Consider the following 23958-nt stretch of genomic DNA (forward strand, 5'->3'; position numbering starts at 1 on the left):
TACCAAATAGTCATAACTTCAAAATTCTCCAAAGGATTTCAAAATCTTTTTCAATCTTTTTATTATTATTATAATTTATAAACACATACAGTTCAAAGAGATATAAAAAATACATGGTAAGTAATGAATTAATACAGAGATATTAAACAATAATATTACAGAATAAAAATATATCATAAAAAAAAAATTTTAGATCAGTTTAGGGTGTGAACTATCTCTAAACAAAAGATATAATTAATAACAATATATGAAAAAAAGAGAAAAAAAAAACCCAAAAAAGAAGAAAAAACAAATCTGAATTAAAAAAACTTAAAAAAAAACCTACAGATATAGCTAAACCACGCCGATCACTCCGATCTCATCTTACAGCCCAATTATCATACATAATCATAGAAAGAAAACAGAGCCAGATCAACTCACCACAAATGAAAATATTGAATAAATGGTCGTCAGGTTAACTCAAACTTAGAAGGGGATTCATAGACAGAGTTTCTAATTTTCTCTAAATTTAAACATAGTATAGTTTGGGTAAACCATTGGAAAACAGTGGGAGGATTAACCTCTTTCCAATTCAATAGTATAGATCTTCTAGCCATTAGTGTAAGAAAAGCAATCATACGATCCGCAGGAAGAGATAAATAAGTCAAATCTATCATAGGTAATCCAAAAATTGCAGTAATGGGATGTGGTTGTAAATCAATATTCAAAACAGTAGATATAATGGAAAAAATTTCCTTCCAATAATTCTGTAAAGAGGGACAGGACCAAAACATATGTGTAAGGGAAGCTATTTCCAATTGACATTTATCACACATAGGATCGATATGAGAATAAAAGCAATGGAGTTTATCTTTAGACATGTGAGCTCTATGAACAACTTTAAACTGTATTAGTGAATGTTTTGCACATAGAGAAGAAGAGTTTACCAGTCGCAGAATTTTATTCCAATTTTCATTGGAAATATGAAGATTGAGTTCTCTTTCCCAATCATTTTTAAACTTTTCAAAAGTCCCAGAATTTATTTTTGTAATTATATTATATAATTTAGATATCACACCTTTTGGAGGGAATTTTGAATATAGTATATCCTCTAAAACAGTCGTAGTCTCCCAATTGGGAAAAGAGGGTAAAGTCGAAACTAAGAAACTCCTAATCTGCAAATATCGAAAGAAATGAGATCGAGGTAAATCATATTTCATGGATAATTGTTCAAATGACATGAAAGAGTTATCCAAGAATAAATCCGAAAAGCATGTTATACCTTTAACTTTCCAGAGTAAATAAGCTTGATCAATTAGAGAGGGATGAAAAAAGAAATTTAGTACAATAGGAGTTTCCAAGATAAAATGAGTTAGGCCAAAAAATCTCTGGAATTGAAACCATATACGTAGTGTATGTTTAGCCATTGGATTATCAATTTGTTTATATAATTTAGTAAGAGTAAAAGGGAGAGCAGCTCCCAAAATAGAGCTAATTGAAAAATTTTGTATCGGTTTAATTTCTAAATTTACCCAATGGGGATTTAGAGATAATTCTGAATAATTCAACCAATACCTTAAGTAACTAATATTAATTGCCCAGTAATAAATTCTAAAGTTGGGTAATGCCAACCCTCCCTCTAGTTTAGATTTCTGTAAATATTTTTTCCCCAATCTAGGATTCTTGTTTTGCCAGATATATGAGGACAATTTAGAATCGACCTTATCAAAAAAAGATTTAGGAACAAAAATAGGTATAGCTTGGAATATATATAAAAATTTAGGTAAGATCATCATCTTAATAGCATTAATTCGGCCTATCATGGATAGGGATAATGGTGATCAATTGGTAAGTAAACTGCCGATCAGGTCCAATAGAGGGAAAAAATTAGTCCTAAACAAATCTTTATGTTTTTTAGTAATCTTAATCCCTAAATATATAAAATGGTCTCTAGCTATTTTAAAAGGCAAACTATCATAAATAGGAACCCATCCATTAAAAGGGAATAATTCACTTTTATTTAAGTTCAGTTTATATCCCGAAAAATTACTAAATTGGGCTAATAAAGATAAAACTGCAGGAATAGAATTTTCAGGATTGGAAATATATAACAGTAAATCATCTGCATATAGTGATACTTTATGAATATCCCTGCAACGAATAATACCAGTAATATTGGGTGCTTCTCTGATAGCAACTGCCAAAGGTTCTAAAGCTAAGTTAAATAATAAAGGGCTAAGGGGGCACCCTTGCCTGGTGCCCCGAAATAATCGAAAATATGGCGATCTTTGGGTATTAGTAAAAACCGAGGCAACTGGGGAATTATAAAGAAGTTTAATCCAAGATATAAATATCGGACTAAAATTTAAATTTTTCAAGAACTGTAAATAAATAAGGCCATTCTACTCTATCGAAGGCCTTCTCAGCATCTAGTGAAATAACACATTCTGAAGACTTATGTGAAGGAGTGTAAAGGATTTCAAAATCAATCACTGATTTTGGTATACTGTTATCATTTAGACAAATAATGAAGACTATTTGAACAGCTGTACATTCTCTCAAACCATGTTTGTCTATGTTTTGCCAGAAGTCAAATTTGTTTAAACTGTCTATCTCCGTTACAAAGAATATAAGTGCTATGTTAGTAAAATATATTTCTGCAGAGTTTATATGAATTTTTTTGTTATTTTGTTTCAACCATGTAGTCAACAACTGAGTGTTTTATTTCTCGGGCAAAGCTGGGTGTCCTGCTAGTGTTAAATAAAGGAACAGCATTATCCACCCTCTAGTCTTCCAGTACTTCACCCATTACTAAGTAATGAACAAAAACCTCTGCTAAGTCCCCAGCAATTTCTTCCCCGACTTCCCACAGTCCTAGGATATACTTGGGCAGGCCCCAGAGATCATCAAGACTGCCAACACCTTGTCTTTTGTAACATTGATGTGTTTCAAGATGTCACTGTTCTCTTCCCTGAATTCCCCAGCTTCCTTTCTCTTCTCCATATTAAATGTAGATAAGGAGTATTCAGGTAAGACTTGTCCATCTCCTGTGGATCTACATGTAGGCAACCACTGATCCTTAAGAGGACCTTAAGCTGAGGTTTAGGTGGAGAAGATTTTGAAGATGAAGATTAAAAACTTGGCTAAAAGGTGTACTAACAACAACCTCACACTCAAAGTCACCAGAAACAAAGAGCTGATTGTAGATTTTAAGAAGGGAAAACCAGAGGTGCACAATCCAGTGATCATTGAGAGGATCAGAAATGGAGAGGGAGAGACTCTATCTTGGAGGAAATTTCCTGGACTCATGCCATCATAAAGAAAGCATGTCAGCGTCTTTATTCCTTCATGAGTTTGCTGAGATTCATTGTGTCATTGGTAACCTTGGCAAACTTCTACATATGTGTTGTGGTAAGTGCGCTGACTGGCTGTATCATGGCCTGATATGGAGGCACCAACACCTCTGTGCAGAAAGTCTTGCAAAAGGTAGTGAACACAGCCCAGTACATCAGACGCAAAATTCTTCCCACCATCGAGAACATATACGTACATGGAATGCTGCCGTCGGAGTGCTGAAGCATTCATCAAGGATCCATACCACCCAGGACATGCTCTGTTCTTGGTGCTACCATCAGGAATGAGGTATAGGTACTTCCAGGTTCAGTAACTTCCAGTTACTAACCCTCACCATCAGACTCCTAAACAACAGACTGATTCAGAGACTTATTCATGGATTCTTATTTATTACTGAACCATCAATTCAGCTTGGCGAAACAACCCTGGAAAATGTGGACCACGTTCCATATCTTGGATGTCACCTTTCTGCCAATGTCAACCTTAATGACAAGATCCAACATCATCTTAAATGCGCTGGAACAGCTTTTGCACGTCTCCGAATAAGACAACATACCAAAGACATCTAAAGGCACTTGAAAAGTTCCATCAATGCTGTCTTCCCATAGAAGAATTAACGTCAGCTTGCTAAATGGAGCAAAAACAACAAGCATTGACGTCTACGCCATTAAGAACCAACTAAGATGGAGCAATCATGTTGTTCGGATGGAAAATGAATGCCCGGTGAAATAAATCTTCGACTCCCATCTTAAAGAAGGCAAATGTAAAAGAGGTGGACAACAAAAGAAATTCAAAGACGTCTTAAAATCCAACATGAAGAAATATAACTTTGATGTCAATAATTGAGAATCCAATGCTAAGGACAGGGAATTCTGGCAAAACATCATCTGAGAAGGAACAGCAACATTCGAAGCCAAAAGATGTGCAGAACTAGAAGAAAAGAGAAGTTAGTGGAAAAAGAGGCAACAACAACTAAAGCCAAATCTGCCATCTGGAACTACCTGCCCTGATGCGGAAGATCTTTCAAAGCCAAGATTGGACTCATAAGCCACTTGAGAACCCATAAATAGATCAACAGAATGAAGTCCTCGAGGGATGGCCATGACGACGACTGAATATTTATTTTTCTAGATTTGAAGTCCGTTTCTTTACATTTCTTTTTTTGCTTACATATTTTTCTTTTGTATACATTTCTTTCTTCTTGAGAACAGTTTACAGTTACCAATAATTAGAAATTCTGCCTGGCCCACAGGAAAAGAATCTCAGTGTTGTATGTGATGCCATGTATGTACTCTGATACCTGTAATAAATTGTAAGTATGAACAGAGGTAATTTGGCCCCACATCCTTGAAACAGAGCTATAGGGGGTGTTTTCACAGAATCATACATCCCAGAATCAAGTGATTTAGGATGATGTTGGCTTTGGCACGTGCTTATTGGTATGCATGAGTTTGCTAACAATAAAAAAACCTGTCTTGTATTTTTAGTTATATTTAACATAAATTAAAATGCTTTTTGTTTTATTTCATGTTCTTTCTGCCCAGTTACCAAGTTTCTCTCAAAGTCCATGCCTTTCAGTAATAAATTAATGCAGCAATTGGTGCTGAAGGATTAATAATCATCAGATTTCTTGAATTATATCACTCTAATTTGATAATATTTTGTGATAAATGAATTTGGTGAGAAACTCTATTGGAGTTTATATTTGTGGAAGACCAATAATGGTTTACTGGTGGAAAGAGTTCAACAGGTGTAATTTTATGGTAGAGATTATATCTCACATCAGAAACAAAATCTTCTCCTTTCCAATTTGCGCATTTTCTTTGCATGGCTCAACTTTGCCTTGATTCGGTAGTTATCTTTTCTTTTTCTGGGAAGGCCTCTCCCATGGCAGCCTGTTAAAAAAACAGATCAAAATCTATGCTCTTACTCATTAACATAGCCAGCAGGAAAGTGAGAATTTGAGCATCCATTTCTTGGTTGTTACAGTTATCCTTGGACCTTTCAACTACTACCTGTTGATGCTCATGGAAATTTTGGAGGTGAATTGTGACCAGTGCTATATTAGTTTGGGTATGTGCAATAAGTATTCAGTGGAAGTGTATTTCATAATGTCGATATTATATGACGCAGATTTGACATTAGTGGTGCCATTTTGGAGGTCACTCCTTCAAGAACCCTTCTTTAACCTCATATGGCTAAACACATGTTCAAGAACTAAAATAAACCATCAAAGCTATTTTATAGGATTATTCACTTATTATAATTTTAATTGGTTTGAAGAGTATAGCTGCAGTTAGGGGAAGGTTGGGTAAGCATTTAAAAAAAGAAATGAAAAGAAGTTTACACTGATAGATTTATCTGAGGAAAGATGGGAGGAGAATTGTTCAAAAACTCTCATGCACTGTGAAGATGAATGGCCTCTTGACGTGTTGTATGCAATCCTTTGTTTAAATGTATTTAAAATTTAAATTTTAAACTTAAATTTACACATAAAGCACAGAAACAGGCCATTTCAGCCCACGAGTCCATGCTGCCCAATTTACATCCAATTAATCTACACCCCCAGTATGTTTTGAATGGTGGGAGGAAACCCATATAGACATGGGGAAAACATAAATTTGTTACAGACAGTGTGGGATTCGAACCGAAGTCCCTATAACTGCACTGTAAAGGCATTGCGCTAACTGCTACGCCAACTGTGTCGTTGACAGCTTCTATGAGACCTGGAACTCCATATAGTTTCTGAAAGTTGCAAAAGCCTACAAGAAATGGTGTACTAGATTTCTGACCAAATCAGTTGCTTTCCAAGAACCAACTTTTACTTCGCCTTCTCCTTGGAATAAAACACAGCAAGAAGGCTGACAGGTTGCTATAATGGAAAGGAGAAAGTGGGATGAGAAATTCATGGGAGGAGGCTATATCCACCTGATTCTTCTTGACAATCAGTGTGGGGCATCTATGATTCAATAAAGGCATCATTGTTGATATATGCCATCTATTGCACCCAAATTGTAACTCCAGAGGAAATGTGCAAGCACTTCATATCAACCTAAACTTGAAATGAAATTCCATTCCATCAGTCTAGGAGAGTGTATGGCAGTATACTATCACAGAATGATCAAGTTCAGCATTCTGATAACTGATGTGATGCCTTCATTCTGTGATAGTACACTGTCCAAATTATGTTTGAGCTACCATTACAAAGCAAGTGTTGTTTATCAATTACCTATCTGCTGACGACATGAATGGATGTTCTGTTGCACAACTTACACACGTAGATAACATATATACAATGAAAAATTGCTGCAACATGTACATTGCATGCAAACTATTAGCAGGCTTAAGTAATTCCTCTAGTACCTGTACCACTGTGATGGAGCTCTGCAGTATTTGTCAAAGACTTTTGTAATAGTGAGAAGTGTTGTCACCCAGCAGTATACAGAGCACATAAAAAGGATGACATAAAGAGGAATCGTTCTCAAGTCCTTTCATTCAAGTTGCTTAAGAAGAAATCATATAACTAATATCAATGACTAAATGCACAATTATCTGACTCTTTATCAATGAAGGGAGAAATAAAGACCATCAAAAATAAACATTTAAATTCAATTGTATAAATAATATCATGCAAAATTATATACAAGTACCATCTACTTAGTGTTATGCAATTCATTACGTGAGATTTTGCCTGCACTGATGTTGACTCAAATTGCTCTCTACATGTCTGGAATTGAAGTCTGGAGGTTGACCACAAGAAAGATTAGAAGGATCACCTGTTGACCTCACATGAACAGAAGCAGCTGAGCTGACAAGCTGATACATGGCAGCACAGCACTGTTGGAGTGGTAGTGGTGGTGGAGGATGTGGAGGGGCAGTGCAATTGCAGCTCATTGCAATCCCTGCCAGACCCTCAGGTGATGACTCATTGAAACATTTGGGAAAGTGAATTGCCAGAATAGTGAGATTTCCTACAAGCCCCTTGGTTCACTATATACCAGAGCCATGATAGCAGTAGTCACAGCCTGCACCGCTCCACCCATTAAGTACCTTCTAGCTCTGCTGTATCATTGTCTGCCTTCCCAAGCCATTTCATATTTGGCTCCAGAAGTGCACTGATGGAATTGAACACCAGATCCTTGCCAGAAATGAAGCTCCAAACCTTGTTGCTTCTTGGCATTGAACTCAAACTTTCTGGCTGGCTTCCATATGTTGTAATAAAATTATATTAATGCACAAACAACAGTTTTCTTCTGCAATCCTTCCCATTAAATCTGTCCCCTGTTACTGAAATTAAGTGCAACCTTACCCTTGGTTGACTCGTGCTATCTTTGCTGCTCCCCTGCTTAAATTCTTGTGTTGAGAATTCTGTTTTGGATTTGAAAATCCAATTATTTCAATCATCTCAACCAAGATCAGACTAAGAACGAGCACAAGAAGTCTAAGAATTTATTATGCATGCATACTGTTTATGCATGAAATGCATTAAAATTAGCAAGGACATTTAAGATTGTGGTGTAATAATGTTGTGGCACTTTAATCTGAATAATACATAAAGCAGGAATGTTCTTGAATACAAGGTGTCCAGGAAAAAAATAGGAAAGAAAAAAAGGATTATGTATTCATCTACAAAAATATTAAAGTGCAAGAAAGAGAGAGTGGCCTGGAACAAAGAGGACAAAATCCAACAATTAACATGCAATTGCACAAATGAAACTGCTCTATCATCCTCCACTCAGTGTGTACTACCAATCAACCACAATCAGACGAAGAATTGTGGATTAATAGGCTTCAATCACCTTAAAGTGTCAGCACAGCTTGCATGTTGCTGGCCCAGTTCCAAGGCAGGTACTGAGGGAAGAGTTTGGGTATAACAGCCTTTATGGGGATATCTGGGAGGGGGGGGGAGTCACAGATTCAGGGGGGCAGGCCAGCCATACAGTACATACATACATATATACATAGTGGTAGCACTACACAGTGGGAAAATAATAAAGCGAATTTGAACATTTGAGAAAGATAAAGAAAGAAATGAGGAGATAGAGATTAGTGAGAGATAGATAAATAAAGAGAGAGAAAGAGAGATCTTCTGTATGCTACAAGCTACAAAACATAAAAGGGAATCTATAATATTCTATAGTTCTGTCAATATAAATAGTTTGTATAAAGAAAGGTGGAGCTGAACAGAGAAGCAAAAGAAAAATCTATACACATGAAATTACTCATGGAGAATGCCTGAAATACTTAAGGCAGAGGGAATAACTGAAATTCTAAAGGAATGCATAACCTTAGTCTTTGTGGTAGAAGAAGAAACTGCCAGAGTCCTAGCAAAGGAAGATGCAATCAAGATTTTCAGAAGACTAAGATTTAATGTAGAGGGTGTTCTAAAAGTGTATCTGCACCAAAAGTGAATAAACTACCTGGTTTAGATGAAATTCAGACAAGGTTGCTCAGATATGTAAGGATGCAAATTACAGAGATCTGAACAAACCTTTCATCTATTTATGGATTCAGGGCTGGTATATGGAAAATCACAAATGTTACATCCTTGCAACCTTGTGGTGGGGAAAATTTAGGAAATAATTATCAAAGAGTTAGTAATCAATAATAAAAATGAATTATTTATCATTTAATCATAAAACTGAGCAATGACTAGCAGTTGTATCTGTGGATTGAGTAGGGAAATCCAGCAAGGAATTGTTGGCAAAATGTCTTAACTACATTTATGGAGTTTCTGTTAAAGTAACAGAAATATTCAGAGGGAATGTGGTATGTATTGCACTTCAAAAAACATTTCATAAGGTATTACATGATAGCCCTGTAAAAGGTAGTGAACACAGCCCAATACATCACAGGCAAAACACCCCACCCATGCTCACTGTCAGAGAGTAGCAGCAATCATCAAGGATCTACAGTACCCAGGACATTCTCTGTTCTCCCTGCTGCCATCATGAAAGAGGTATAGGTGCCACAAGACTCATACCAGAAGGTTCAGGAACAGTAGCTATCCCTTCACCATCGGACTCCTAAACAACAGACTCATTTAATGACTCTTATTTTGCACATTATTTATTACTGATTTTTTTTTTGTATTTGTACAGTCACTTTGTTTACATTTCTCTCTTTTGTATATGTATCTATTTTCTTGAGTATATTTGACACTATCGATAAGATAAAATTCTGCAGGAAAAGTATCTTGGGATTGTATATGAATGTCATGCGTGTACTCTGACAATAAATTTGAACTTGAACTTGAAGATCATGATATAAAAAAGACAGCAAAGATAGAAAATTTTCTAAATAACAGGAACAATGATCAGGAATGAAAGATTATTTTTTAATTGAATTGATGCTAATGTCAGGTGAACTGAGATACAGTGATAAACATGTTTTGAGTGCTCACAAGGCTAATTAACACATACAATGGGTTGTGCAAAATACTGTTACAGAGAAAATGTTCAGTTCAAATGGTGCAAGGGCATCATTATGTTTACTAATGAGATCTGTTCAATCGTTTGAATATAACTTTCAGGCTGGAGGGAGAATGGAATGGAGCTCATGGGATTAACACTGGGATCACTTTTTCATTAATCTATTTTAATGATTTATACTTAGCTGTATGAGATAAATTTTCTAAAGCTGCAGATGTCACGTAACTTTGAAACAAAATGAAATGCGAGAAGTAGAGTAACAGGTTTTAAAATTTTATTGACAGGCTGATGGATTTGGCAACAGATGAAATTTAATGCTGAGAAATGGGTGTGTTATATTTTAGAAGAAAGAATGAGAATATAAACCAGAGATTACAAATTTACAAGGGACACAAGAATATAGAGATATGAGGTATAAATGTATTGAATGTGGCAGGGCAGATGGAGAAAGTGATTAAAAAGGGATAGGGGACACTTGGCTGCATCACTGGAAGGAATAGAGTACGAGGGCAAGGTGAAACTTCATAAAATCTTGGTTTGGTCACAACTGGATGTCACGCTGAAGGCTCGGAGAAGGTGGAGAAGAGATTGACCCAAATAAATTCAGGGATGTGGGCCTTTATTTGTGTGGGTAAAGTGGGGGTTGTTCTCATTAGAAATGAGGAAATTACAGAGATCTGAAAAATCAAGAGAAATATACAAAATAATGTAGAGCAAAACTGTTCCTGTTGGTGGAAGAGTGAAGAACTTAGTGACATCAAATGAAGGGTAGTTGGCAAAGGAAGCTGAGGTGACATGAAGATTTTTATTGGCAGAATTTGTGGTTTGAATCTGGAACACAATGTCAAGGACAGCAGTGGAAACGGGTTCAATTGCAGCATATAAAAGAAAGTAGAATGAGTATCTGAAAGGGAAAAATTGCTGAGAAAAAGGGGAGAGGAGTTAGGAAGTCAAACTAGCTGGATTGCTCTTTCATGGGGCCAGTGCAGACTCGATGAGGCCAAGTAATCACCTTCCAAGCTGTAAGCATTCCACATTTCCATGATTCTATGAAGCCTGCCATTCCCTGTCCTCTGGCTCAGCACAGTTATTTAAATGCCAAAGGCAACAACTGACAAAGTAGAGGCCCTTGGGCTTCTGGCAGTAGAATTAATATCATATATTAGAATCAGAATTTATTGCCATAGACATGTCATTGTTTTGTGGGCCATTACAGGAGCAAATATTGCAATAAATTACAATTTTTTAAATTAGTGCAAAAGGGGAGAAAGTGAGGTAGAGTCTGATGGCAAAAGGGGAAAGAACTATTTTCGTACCATTGGGTGCTCATCTTCAGGTTCCTGTATCTCCTTCCTGATGGTAGCAGTGTGAAGAGGGCATGGCCTGGGTGATGAGGGACCTTGAGAACAGAGTCTGCGAACTTAAGATACCTTCTCTGCCAATGAACAGGACAGAAAAAGACTACAGAGAGTTGTGATCTCAGCCAGCACCATCATGGGCATCAGTCTTTACTCCATTGAGGACATCTACAAGAGGTGGTGTCTTAAGAAAGCAGCCTTTATCCTCATGGACTCTCACCATCTATGCCATGCCCTCTTCACACTGGAACCATCTAGAACGAGGTACAGATGAACAGCTTCTTCCCCTCAACCATCAAATTTCTGAATGGACAATAAACCACAGACAGTACCCAGTCTCTCTTCTTTTGCACTAATTTATTTATTTTTAAAATGTAATTTATAGGAATAGTTGCACCTGTAATACTGTTGCAAAACAATGAATTTAGTGCATGTTCAGGACAATAAATTCTGATCCTTCTCCTTCAATAGGACATTTTGCATGAGGTGATTGAACTTACTTTAGTATTTTATTTGAGTTTCAGGCTTGCTTCCTGTCAGTAATTTAGCATATTTCCACAGTGTGTCTTGACTCTCTCTGGATATTGGTCATCTCTGACTTTCCACCATTTCTAACAAAGGCTGACTGTGTCTTGGAGCCATTCCTTAATATTTACAGATGAACAATCCCCAGCACCCATAGACCTACATATCTCAGATTCTGCTCCCTTGGTTCACCTTTCCCCTCCCCTCCTTTCTCCCCCGCCCCAACTACCCCCTCTCCGCTTTCTGCGGAGAGGTTATGATTTTGGAGCCTTTATGCAGGGTCAAGAGGGAGGAGTCACGGGTACAGTCACAGGATGGGATGGAGCCAGATTAATGAGGATACAACAGTTCACCACAGTATACATCATTCCTTCACATAACTACCTTGTTTTCTTCTTTCTTTGGTAAAACATTCCTATTTAGTCCCTGAGTCTATCTATCTAGCATACCGATGGATTTCCCCCCCCCCCCCCTTTTCTTATTTTTAAATTTTAAGTGCTTCATTAATATAATTTCTTTTGTGGGACAAAATTGTATTACCTTGAAGAAACCCACACCATTGCAGGAAGAATGTGCAAACTACTGAAAACCTGAATTAGCATAGGTGAGAGTAAACAGCTCCACACACATTTTGGTCAAAAAATTTTCTAGGTATATTTCAGGTGATTTACCTGTGAAGTGAAAAAATTGTGGTATAACAAAAGAAGAGAATTACAGATTGCATCATATCTAATGTGGCATCAGAGTTAAAATGGCTTTTGGAAAGGCACAAAGTGACAACATGTGTTAATCATTGCAAGAATCAGGATTCTGAAATTAAAATAAAACAAGAAATTATCAAAGGAATTACAAATTCGGATGAATTTATCCCAACTATAATTTACATTTGTAGAGATCTTTGATGAAGTAAAACTCGTGGGTGATTTGTAGAAGTATTATTAACAATCTCACGTAAGAACAGGTGGCTTTAAGGGTCGACTTAAAGGAGAAACAAGAGGCAGAGAGATGAAGTGTTTTGGATTTCTATTGCAGGACTTGTTGGCAGATGTGAAGTGTTTAAAATTAAGGAATTTTTTAAAATTATAACTCGAGACATATTGATATATTAGAAGATGTAGAGCAGGAGGTGATTTTGTGTCCAAAAGTATATTTTGACATATAACTCAAATCAATTTACAATTGAAAGCTGCAATCTTGTAGAGAAACAATTCCAAATACCTCAACTTGTACTGAGATCTTTCTGAATGCAGCTTGAAAAATTTGGAGTGCAGTTTTTCAAAGTTCATTCAGATGTTTGCACAAAAATATTATTTTTCAAAAAGCTCTCTTTTGTGATATATGCTACACATGTCAGGTGGCTTCGGCTATAATGTTAATTGCATTTTAAAACTACTTTCCAAAAATATACTCGTGAACTCAGAGTTAATCCCAAGATTTACTGTAACAGATGGCCTGTCACAGTTGCAGTGAAATCTTTGTCAAAGCCAGCTGGCCTGGAAGTTTGCTATGATTTCAACAATCTAGAAGCTGAAAGGAAACCTGATGAAACCTTATTTGAAAGAAAAGTCTGGAGTTTACATAAGGTTGCATTAAACCAAAGAAACATTGAGGATAGGCCTTGTATTGCATCTTGTCTGTTCATGAAACACAAGTTTGTTCATAGACTATTTTTGTCGCAGATTTTACTCTTCAGAATTGGACAACCAATCAGTTCCTTGATATGGCCAGTCATAAATGAGAAAATATTTGCTCCTCTTTGTAACTCCTGATCATAGTTTAAGGCTGCTTCATTCCTAATTTCCCATTTGTTCTTTGTGGCCTTCCATGCCATTTTAATTCTGATGCTTTTAACTATTTTAAGGAGTTTCTTGGAAAATGAAAAAAAAAATCCATGAAATATCATGGCTTGCATAGATATCATAATCTTGAAGCAATAGTTGACAAATTTGACATTTATCAGAGGACGTGAGGTATAGAAGTTGGCCATTCCAGAAACAGTTGATACATAACAGAAAATTCTGGAAACATTTGAATAAGAGTTCATATTTTTAAGGCTAAAAATACTGGTAAAGTGAGAAAATGTTAGTTTTACATTGAAAGGAGAGTGAAGGAAGTATGGATGGATTGCCGTGACCAGGGTGGCCATGAAGAAATATTGTGTATGAAATTGTCTGATTGACAGATTAATGAAGGAGACTAGAGTGTGAAAACAAACACAGAAGAATGTGATGGGCTATCAATAATTCAAACGACTAGAGTTATGGAACTATAGGCTTTTATTTACAATAAACTTGAAGGTCATCCTGTGATGTGACCCAGGCTTTCTGCGGAGAGGTTATGATTTTGGAGCCTTTATGCAGGGTCAAGAGGGAGGAGTCACGGGTACAGTCACAGGATGGGATGGAGCCAGATTAATGAGGATACAACAGTTCACCACAGTATACAAAACATTCAAATCAGAGCTATTCCACAGTACAGAAAATGTCAGAAATGTCTAACACTGTCTTTGGAGGGAGAAAATCTAAGATGATTTTACAAATGGAAATCTTAGAGCAGATCTGGTAAGTTTTGTCACACAAAAAAAGGCAGCACTACTGGAGTTGCTGTAGTGACAGCATTCCCACTGGTGCGGACTCAGGGAGAGCAAGAAGTGGAGATACAGTGGTCCCGTGAAGGGTCCTACCAGCCAGTCCATCTGCTGAACAACATTAAAATTGTTGGATTTAAGGAAGGAACTGAAGGTCAAGATATTATTTGTTTTTTTTTTAACAAGAATGGATACCTAAAGTCCTGGGAGAGAACAAAGTTGGACAGAATATTGAAATTGAAAGGGCACATAGAGCCCTTATACCGTGACCAGCATCAGACAAAGAGCCTTATTCCATATTGATCAAGTTCTAAAGACAACAGAATAGAGAAAAGATATTAAATGTAGCAGTGGAAGGAGCAAAAGGAAGAAGTGGTCTGCTTGAGTTTGAAGGAAGAAGAATATTGTTTTGTAACTTTAGTGTGGCATTACTGAAACAAAGACGAGAATTTAATCTGGTTAAAAGCTCCTTCTGGGAGAAAGGGTATAGATTCACGTTGTGTCATCCAACAACTTTAAAGATTATTTTGCCAAATGATGACAGAGAATCTTTTCAGAGAATAAGTGTGCAGACAATTTGTGGAAATATTGCTGAATATTAGACTGCAAGGATGATTAATTAAAGATAATGCTCTGGGGAATAATGAGGGACTGATTATCGTCCAACGTGTACTTTTGTGGCGATTGCCACAACCTGTACAATGGAGGGGGGTAGTGTTGGTTACTATATTGACAGCACTAGAGGAGGGTGGGCTTGATAATTTTGATATATGTTATGTATGCAATATGATATATGCTTCAGCTATATTCTTTTTCTTTCTTGCTTGGATTGCTGGAAGTTTTTTATTGGAGGAGATGCACGGGGAGAGGTGAAGGGGGAACATGCAGACGTTGTGAAGTCCCTCTGCAGAGATGAATATGCAGTTAAATACGTACGCTTTAATATTAATGGGCTAAATGAGATGGTGAAGAGAAAGAGAGCATTGTCATATATTTAAAAATGGGAGTGGATTTGGCCTTCCTACAGGAAACTCATTTAACTGAGAAAGAACATCAAAAATTGAAAAGGGATTTGGTAGGGGCAGGTCTTTGCTTCTTCTTTAATGCAAAACCAAGAGGAATGACAATTTTGATGCACAAGAATCTTCCAGTTAGAGTACATGATGCGGTAATCGTTCCTGCAGGTAGGCATGTTATGATACACTGTCAAATACACTCAGAATCCTGGACCCTTATTAATGTATATGTGCCAAATACAGATAATGAGAAATTTATTCAAGAAACATTTCTTAATTTAGCAAATGCTTGTGAAATTATTTTAGTAGGAGATTTCAATATTTGTCAGGATCCAGTTTGAGATAGATCAACAAGAGCAGTCATAAGGACAAAAGTGGCGAAAGTCACTTTGGTATTGATGAGAGAGCTAAATTTAGTGGAGAAGAATTCATCCAAGAGAAAGAGGTTTTTTTTAATTCAAATGCACATGATTCCTATTCAGGATGGATTTATTTTTAATATCAGCTCAGTTACAAGGTAGAATTATAGAAGCTGAATATAAAGGAAGGATTTTATCAGATCATTCACCTTTGATATTGATGTTTATGGTGTCAGTTAAAGAAAAATTGGTCTATAGATGGCGTTTTAACTTGTTGAGAAGATCATATTTTTTATGATTTTATTAGAAGACAAATTCAGATATTCTGTGAGACCAATTGCATGGAAGTCTGATTCAGATCTAGGTATGGCATGTTGGAATGCAGAAATACAAGGTTGTATTCCTCTTGAGAAAATTACCTATAACTTAAGAAATAAGTATGACATAATTTTACAACTTTGGCATCCATATTTACAATTTTCAGATGAAAATCTTTCATTGTGTTCTGCCTATCCTCGAGACCTGCCTTGATCTTCTCCAAAGAAAATTAAATAGAACATCAATTTATGATCCGTGGAGTGCACGGCACATTTCAACAATCCATCCTGCTTTCTTTTTTCTCCTTTTCCTGCTTTTTCTTTATATCTGTTCTTTTCTTTGGGCTTTTTTTCTTGAATGGATGGGGGTTGGGGCAATGGGGCACAATCATCATGGAGTAAATAGTGGATTTACATTTGTATTTGTAATTTTTAATTTTGTAATTGACTGCATGTAAGGTCAAAATTTTTTAAACAAACTATTAAAAAAAAAAGGAGAGTGAACCCAAGGAAAGCGTCTAGCCCATATGGAATACCTGGCCGAGTATTATCAGTGGCATTAGTCGTAAAAGTTTGTGCTGACCAACTTACCAATGTATTCACAGATATCTTCAATATCTCTCTCCAGCAGGATGTAGTACCCGCCTGTTTCAAACGGGCATCAATCATACTGGTACCCAAGAAGAGTGTAGTAACCTGCCTTAATGACTGTCGACAAATAGCATTTACATCAACAGTGAAGTGTTTTGAAAGGCTAGTGTTGAAGCATAGCAGCTCCTGTCTGTGCGGTGACATGGATGCGTTCCAGTTTACCTGTCGGTGCAACGGATTCCGTCTCTACACAAAGCCCTAGAATACCTGGACAGTAAAAGATGCTTTCATCAGGATACTCTGAATCCACAACAGTTCGGCATTTAACACCATTATCCCTCAAAACTGATCAGCAAACTCCAAGACCTGGAACTCAACACCCCACTGTGTAATTGAATCATGTATTTCCTCACCTCCAGACCACAATCGGTAAGGATTGGAAAGAAGATCTCCTCCACAATCTCCATCAGTACCAGAGCACCACAATGCCGCAATTTTAGCCCCCTGCTCTATTCAATTTACACCTACAACTGTGGCTTGGTACGACAATAACACCATCTACAAATTTGTCAATTATATCGTGGTACTGGGTTGTATAAAGAAAGGTGATGGGTCAGCATACAGAAGGGAGATTGAAAACTTGGCTGAATGGTATACCAACAATAACCCTGTAAGTTCTTGAGAGTCACTATCTCGGAGGATCTTTCCTGGACCCAATATATTAATGGCATTACGAAGAAAGCATGTTAGTGCTTTGACTTCCTCAGGGGTTTACGGAGGTTAGGTAATGCACCCGAAATCCTGGCAAATTTCTACATATGTGTGGTGGAAAGTGAGCTGACATGCTGCATCACAGTCTGGTATGGGGACAGTAATACCCTTGAGAATATAGCCCTCTAAAAGGTAGTGGACACAGCGCAGGACATTACAGGCAAAACCCTCCCCACAATTGAGAACATCTACAGGGAACGCTGCCGTCGGAGAGCAATAGCAATCATCAAGGATTCACACCACCCATCACATGCTCTGTTCCCACTGTTGCCATCAGTAAAGAGGTACAAGTGCAACAAGACTCACACAACCAAGTTCAGGAACAGCTGCTACCCCTCCACCATCAGACTCCTCAACAACAAACCCAATCAGGGTCTTATTTAAGGATTCTTATTTAAGCACTTTATTAACTTTTTAAATTCTCTCTGCATTGCACAGTTTGTTTTCATCTGTTATCTGTTTACAGTTCTTCTTTTTTTTTTACATGTATATGCTATGTACAGTCTTTTTTGCACTATCAATAAGTGGTAATACTGCCTGGCCTGCAGGAAAAAGAATCTCAGGATTGTACTTTTGTCAATAAATCTGAAATCTCAAATCAAAACTGAAAAAAAGTAGAACTAATTCTGACAAGTTGAAAATTTAACTGTGTAAACCAGACAATTCTTGGGGTACGGACGTGGGAAGGCAAAGCCAATTTGTTTTTTTATTTCAAAATTATCAGTAAATTTGTCCCTACTCTTTCCAGATTAAGTAAATTACCCATTTCTCTCCTTCTTCCAAAGTCCAATTTTTAAATCATTCTCTTTTGCCACAATAAATGCAATCAAGGGGAACAAACTTCCTTAAACAATACATAAAAATATTATAATCTTTTTCCATATATAGAAATTATAAGTATTTGTGGTAAATAGCAAAGTATTATATCTCAATGAGTCCCTAAAGCTCTTGGTGTTTTCTTAATGTTAACTATGCTGATGTTAAATATTTCTTACCATTTACAGATTTATTTGGAAAGATGTGGCTGAATGAAAATGCTTACCAAAAAACCCCCAAAAATTGGCAATCTCACCAATTCAAGAATGGCTACATATTCAAATGATCAGTAATCATTAGTGGGTCTTTTATGGTAGGCTGAGGCATGCAGCTTTAGAAGTTGCCTTTCAATTGACAAGACAATGTTGAGGATCACTCTGAAGATCACATAATGAATGCCATCTTCAATTACAAGATTGTGTAGGATATCAATCACAATTTCAGGATTACGTTGTTGATTTCAACCCTGGATCTTCATCTGATACATTCCAAATCCTTGCAGCTGCCAGCTTTAATATAACTGGTTCCATCTCTGACGTAAAGGTCCTTTTCATGATTCATCCCCAGCAACAGCGTGACAGAGGACTCTCTAATCTATGGGTTGTTCTCAAGGACACACATGTAGTCAGACATCCAGAACTGCTAGAAGATCATCAACTCGGTGAAAGATGCACCTGGTCTGCCCAAAACCTGCTGGTTTTTCAGTGAGGGAAGGCTGCTGACTAGCACATTCCAGGCAGCAGAAGTACAAGCTAAGGGATGTACAGAGGTTTGGAGTGGCCAACGTGAGGACGCTGTGGGGAAAGAGCTAGGGGCCTCCTTACTGAGCATTGGGGGGCTGAATCAACAGAGCGGGGTGGGGGAAGTAACGACAAGATACCACAGTGGTGGCAATGGGGTATTTGGAGAACAAATCTAAGAGTGTACATAATGTATCAATGATTGACACGGGTGTGAAAAGTCTTTGAAGAGTTTTCTTTTCTGCAAATAATTTATTGTGAATAAGTCTATTTTTGAAAAAAAAAGTTCCATCACTTCAGCTAGTTCCTAAAGGAATGACTCATAATGCAACAAAATGAATGAATGTTGCATTGATCAGAAAGAATGGAATATTGTTCCTGTAGAATCGGTGTGATCCAAACAAACTGGTGATGAATAGTTGCCTGCATGTTCTTTATGAAAGTAGGATGTTGAAATCTCCACCCCTAACTCTTCCAGGGCCACAGGAATATTATCACTTTCTGGGATTTACTGAGATTCCTGGAGGTATCTGTAGAATTATTCTTTTTCTCTCTCTGTGCTACTTCCCTGCTTGTCTATTTCTCCCATATGTCTTTTGCTCCTTTTCACTTTTGATTCTCCCCGTAACTTCAGTCTTTGCTTTGTTCTTTAATGACTTTCTTCCTTTTTAAATGTTCATATTTTTTCTTGTAGCTGGCAGCTTCAAGTATTCCTCGTGAGTGATGAGGTGACATGAGGAAGTGAAGAGAATTGGTTTGCTTCTTGACCCAAAGGCAAAGCTTTCAGAACTGCCTCAAGACCATGCATAGATGATCTGACAGCATTAACCATTAGGGAACCCACATCTGTTTAATAAAGATTACCGGTATCTAATTTAATTTTTTGGGGTGTTCCGCTAAATGGAAGTAATTAATGCAATACCTCTGAGTAATCAGAATTAACTCTTAATTATTTAACTTACCCCAGCAGAGAAATTCTAAGCAACTGGTACTTATCCAAGAGTATAATTTGAGAATTAATTAAAAATTGTAATTCAACCGTTCTTCAAGGCAGTTTGAAATCAAAGTTATGGAAAAGAATGTCTGATTTTCACTTGTGCTCATGGGGAAAATATGGATTTTCTTCATGGCTGCTTTTGCACTGATAAATGTAGCTCAGATAAAATTAATACGAAATTTAAATTTAGCAAGTTGATAAAGCAGGTGACAGAAAACAATGATACACTGAAAAGTTTGCTATTTTATGCTTTGAGAAAAATTGGTGTTTGCTTTTTCTCGATGTACACACATTCAAATAATGCTAGTAGAAAGGCACTGTGCTGGAGATGGTTGTTTCTGATTGTTTTATAGTAAAATAAAGTTCCAGCATTGGGGGATAAAATACTCAGGCAGAAAGTTGCACATCTTTGGAGCAGTGGCATATCTAGGGAAAATAGTGCCTATGGCAAACACTGAAATTGAGCCCTCATTAAAACTTATTTACTTCATCTCTTCACCCTGCAACCATCCCTCACTGCTGCCACACCATTCACTTCACCTTCCCTACCTGTCCTCATCGCCTCCTCTTGCCGCAATGTGCTCCTCCTCATCCTTTCATTCTGCCCACCCCGTGTCTAGGGGGGAGGGAGAGACACAGTACATTCAACCAGAAGACAAAGGTCAGAGAACACGGGGAAGGTGCGAAACAGACGCGAGCGTTAGGGGTATTACAGTGACTTTCATCTATAAAATACCCCTTCCTTCCTGACCACTCAGCCTAGACAGGCTGTAGACTGGGCAGCATGGCTCGGTGGGTGAACACGCACTGCTGGTAGAGGCAGGACCATGACCTAGCCATGCATTTTGAGGGAGTTGGGCCGCTCTCTCCCAACCCGGGTCAGTTTAGAGCGATGTCACTGGGTTACCTGAGGGTCTTGACCCAAGATGAGAGGATGGTATTTGGACATCGATTTCAAATTTATCTTGGTGATGCGGTTGTGGAAGAAATGGACCAGAGGTCATCCATGTCGGCTCACCCGTGTGAAAATTTCCAGGTAGAGAAACGCGTGCACTGCAGATGCTCCAATCATGAGCAAAGAATTGGTGGAGGAACCCAGCATCCATGAGTAAAAGCAATCCTTCAATTTCAAGCCGAGACCCTTTATTGAGACTACTTAGGTCTTGATGGTTTGACTGAACATTTCTACCCATGACTCAGTTCTTCCATCAATGCATGGTTCATTTAGAGTCTGATGGCTTGGGTCAGGTCAAGGTTGATCTCAGGTTGGCTAGGGTTGGGTCAAGGTTGGTCTCGGGTTGGCTGGGGTCAGGTCAAGGTCGGTCTTGGATTTGGATTGACTTCAATTGCTTTGGGATTGGCTGCAGTCGTGTTGAGATTGGATTTGGATCAGCCCGGGGGCTGGGCTCATGATGGATTGGCCCAGGCTACAGGCTCAGGGTGGATTGAACTTTCGTTCCCAGGACAAGTCTGACTGTGTGAATGTGTGAACGCTGTTCCCTGTCTGCTTGATCTACACCAATCCACTGTGAAAAACATCTTTATAAAATTTGCAAGCCAAATGTTCATTGCTTGACTATGGGATATTCTTAAATATTTTAAAGAAACATTTAATCCCACAAGTCATTAATGCCAGGGTTTGGAGTGAAATGAACCATTTGCTTTTTTTGATTTGTTGGATTGCTCACTCCTCTTCCTTCAGCTGAATGCGGCCTTGCCTATCTATTCTGCATAATTTACACTCTGCAATATAAAGTGAATTGTGATAATGGTCAAAACACGGAACCCATTCCCCTCTCAGTGGAGCTGCAAATTGTATAAAAACAACAACAATGTTTTAGCGACAGAGTGAAATAAATTATTATCCAGGGCCAACAGCTGAATTTATGAATTGTTAACCTTTGTTTGATTAACTATGCAGGGGCGCTTTCTAATTTATAAACAAGTGTTAACTGTGGTGCATGTATTAGAACAAAGCATGATTGGCAGTGGTTACTGTGCACAGTCCTATTGGATGGGGTTGTGGGCTTCACTTTCTCCCAGAGCACAAGGCCATTTGGCTCATTAAGTCTACGGCTCTTGACTGTTAATGTGCCCATATTATTTTGATCTTGGTTGAACGAAAGATGGTTCTGCTACATTATGGACATGTTATTTCAACATACATATACATTGCTCATAGGTGGGGGTGGGAGGCCAAGTAAATTCATTCTGCTGTGATCCTCAGAGGATATGGCAGAGCTGCTACAGTGCTGAAAGCTGCTGGGTTGGGGGGTGGGGGGGGGGGTGAACTACTGAGCACTTCCTCGGGAGTTTGATATTGGACGGGCAAGGCGAGGACAGTGGCACCCCACCCCTTCAAGTGGTGCCCAGGGCAACGCCATGGTTGCCATACCCTAGATATGCCTATATTGGAATGCTTTACTGGAAAGCAGGGAGGGATTGCTTGGTTGTGCAAGATGAGGTCATTTGCTCTTTAGATACAAAGGGAATTGGAAAATTTGGAACTCGGGTGGGAAAGTTCAATTGAGGCTTAGGATTAAGCGTGAACTGACTGGATGATGGAGCATGTTTGACAGACATATAAATAACTCTTTCTAATTATTATGTTTAATTTCTAACAGCTGGCACTGAACTGGAAAAGGTGAGATTTGTGCCCTGGTTAAATGTTCAAGATTTTTTTATGAAAGCATATGTGATATAAGTATGGAAAGATGAAAATAAAACATTTAAAATGATCAACATTTTCTATCATTATTAAACAGAGCAATACATAAAAGTGGTGGAGAAACTCAGCAGGACACACAGTGCCACAGGGAGTAAAAGTATATTAACAAACATTTCAGGTCCTTTGCGAACCAGCCCCACGTAAGCCATGCGGCGGGGCAGCCGGCCAAAATGGCGCCTTCGGGGGTATTCCCTTCCTCCCAGCACGGGGCTCAGAAGCCCGCGCTGGGGGACCACGTGACGCCCGGGTGACGTCAGCGCCCTCTAGCGTGGTTCTCAGCCAGGTCCAGGCTGGGAGTATAAGTACAGCCCAGCAGCCTGCAATAAACTAGTCTGCTCACTGAGCTCAACCCGTCTGATTGTGTGCGTTCTTTCAGGAGCCGTGGAGCTGCCGCTACACCTGAATAAAAAGATAGTGGGAGTGTTAGGTCTGCTTTGTTCATGAATGAGTGAGACAAACACCAGACTGAGTCGAAATCAGGGTTCTTTGTTCTTTATTACCGGATTGTAACACTTGCGACTAACAATGTTAGTCGGAGAATGCATTCTGCCGTTATAAGTAAAATGGTGATTTTTTATACCCTTGGATACATGCTTAGAACATCATCATATCATTACTTGTCCAATGACTAAAACTGTTGCTATCCTTTCCCTGCTAGCTTCCTGCCTCTCAATCCATCAATGTCTCTCTTATCTTGTAAGTACAAGGATGCATTCACATCTTGTTACAGCCCTGTACAGGGTAACTCCTTACACATTCCCATCTCATGATGTTTTACCTTACAGGAGGAAGGAAGAAAGGGAAGGGTGAGAAGAACGTAATAAAAATAACTGCCACTGCTAAAAGGTCAGATCAATCACTAAAATGAATTCCATTCCATCAGTGTTCATTTAATCATATGTAGACGACAATCCAAGCTAACAAATGACTCATAAACATCTAAATCACCTTAATCTCAACAATTAAATGAATTGACTGTTATCACTGAGCTGTCATTGTCAGGTTGCAGACAGATTTTTGAAGTAATTAGGCAATGCTTCAGCCCAGAAATCTGGCCTGATATTCTATTGCAGAACTGAGGGGAGCACTGCACTGTTAGAAATGTCCTTTTTCAGAAATGAAATAAAATGAAAAACACTCATCCAAAAATCCCAAAGCATTATCTCAAACAACAAAAGAACCAAGTACTTATCCACACTTCACATCACTAAACAAATTACCTGGTCGTTACTGCATCGTTTTTTTTGTCTTTCCTACATTACAACAGTAAACGCACTTATGTTATATAAAAAACACAGCACATGCTGGAATCTTGAGCAAACAATGAGCTGGTGAAGGAATTATTTTGGGTCGGGACCCCTTTATTGAGCCTGTTATTATATTTTAGTT

The 23958-nt window shown here is 38.0% G+C and overlaps 1 long non-coding RNA gene across 2 annotated transcripts in view; it reads left to right on the top strand.

Annotated features, from left to right (window-relative positions):
* The window catches only part of LOC138743057 (uncharacterized), a 33985-nt gene extending 11972 nt beyond the window's left edge, over positions 1-22013 (top strand). For both annotated transcript variants that reach the window (XR_011344628.1, XR_011344627.1), the window contains one exon: positions 18293-22013. This is a non-coding gene — a long non-coding RNA (uncharacterized lncRNA). The remainder of the gene's footprint in view (positions 1-18292) is intronic.
* The last annotated feature ends 1945 nt before the right edge of the window (positions 22014-23958 follow it).

Source organism: Narcine bancroftii, chromosome 9, assembly GCF_036971445.1.
Source record: "Narcine bancroftii isolate sNarBan1 chromosome 9, sNarBan1.hap1, whole genome shotgun sequence".
NCBI lineage: Eukaryota > Metazoa > Chordata > Chondrichthyes > Torpediniformes > Narcinidae > Narcine > Narcine bancroftii.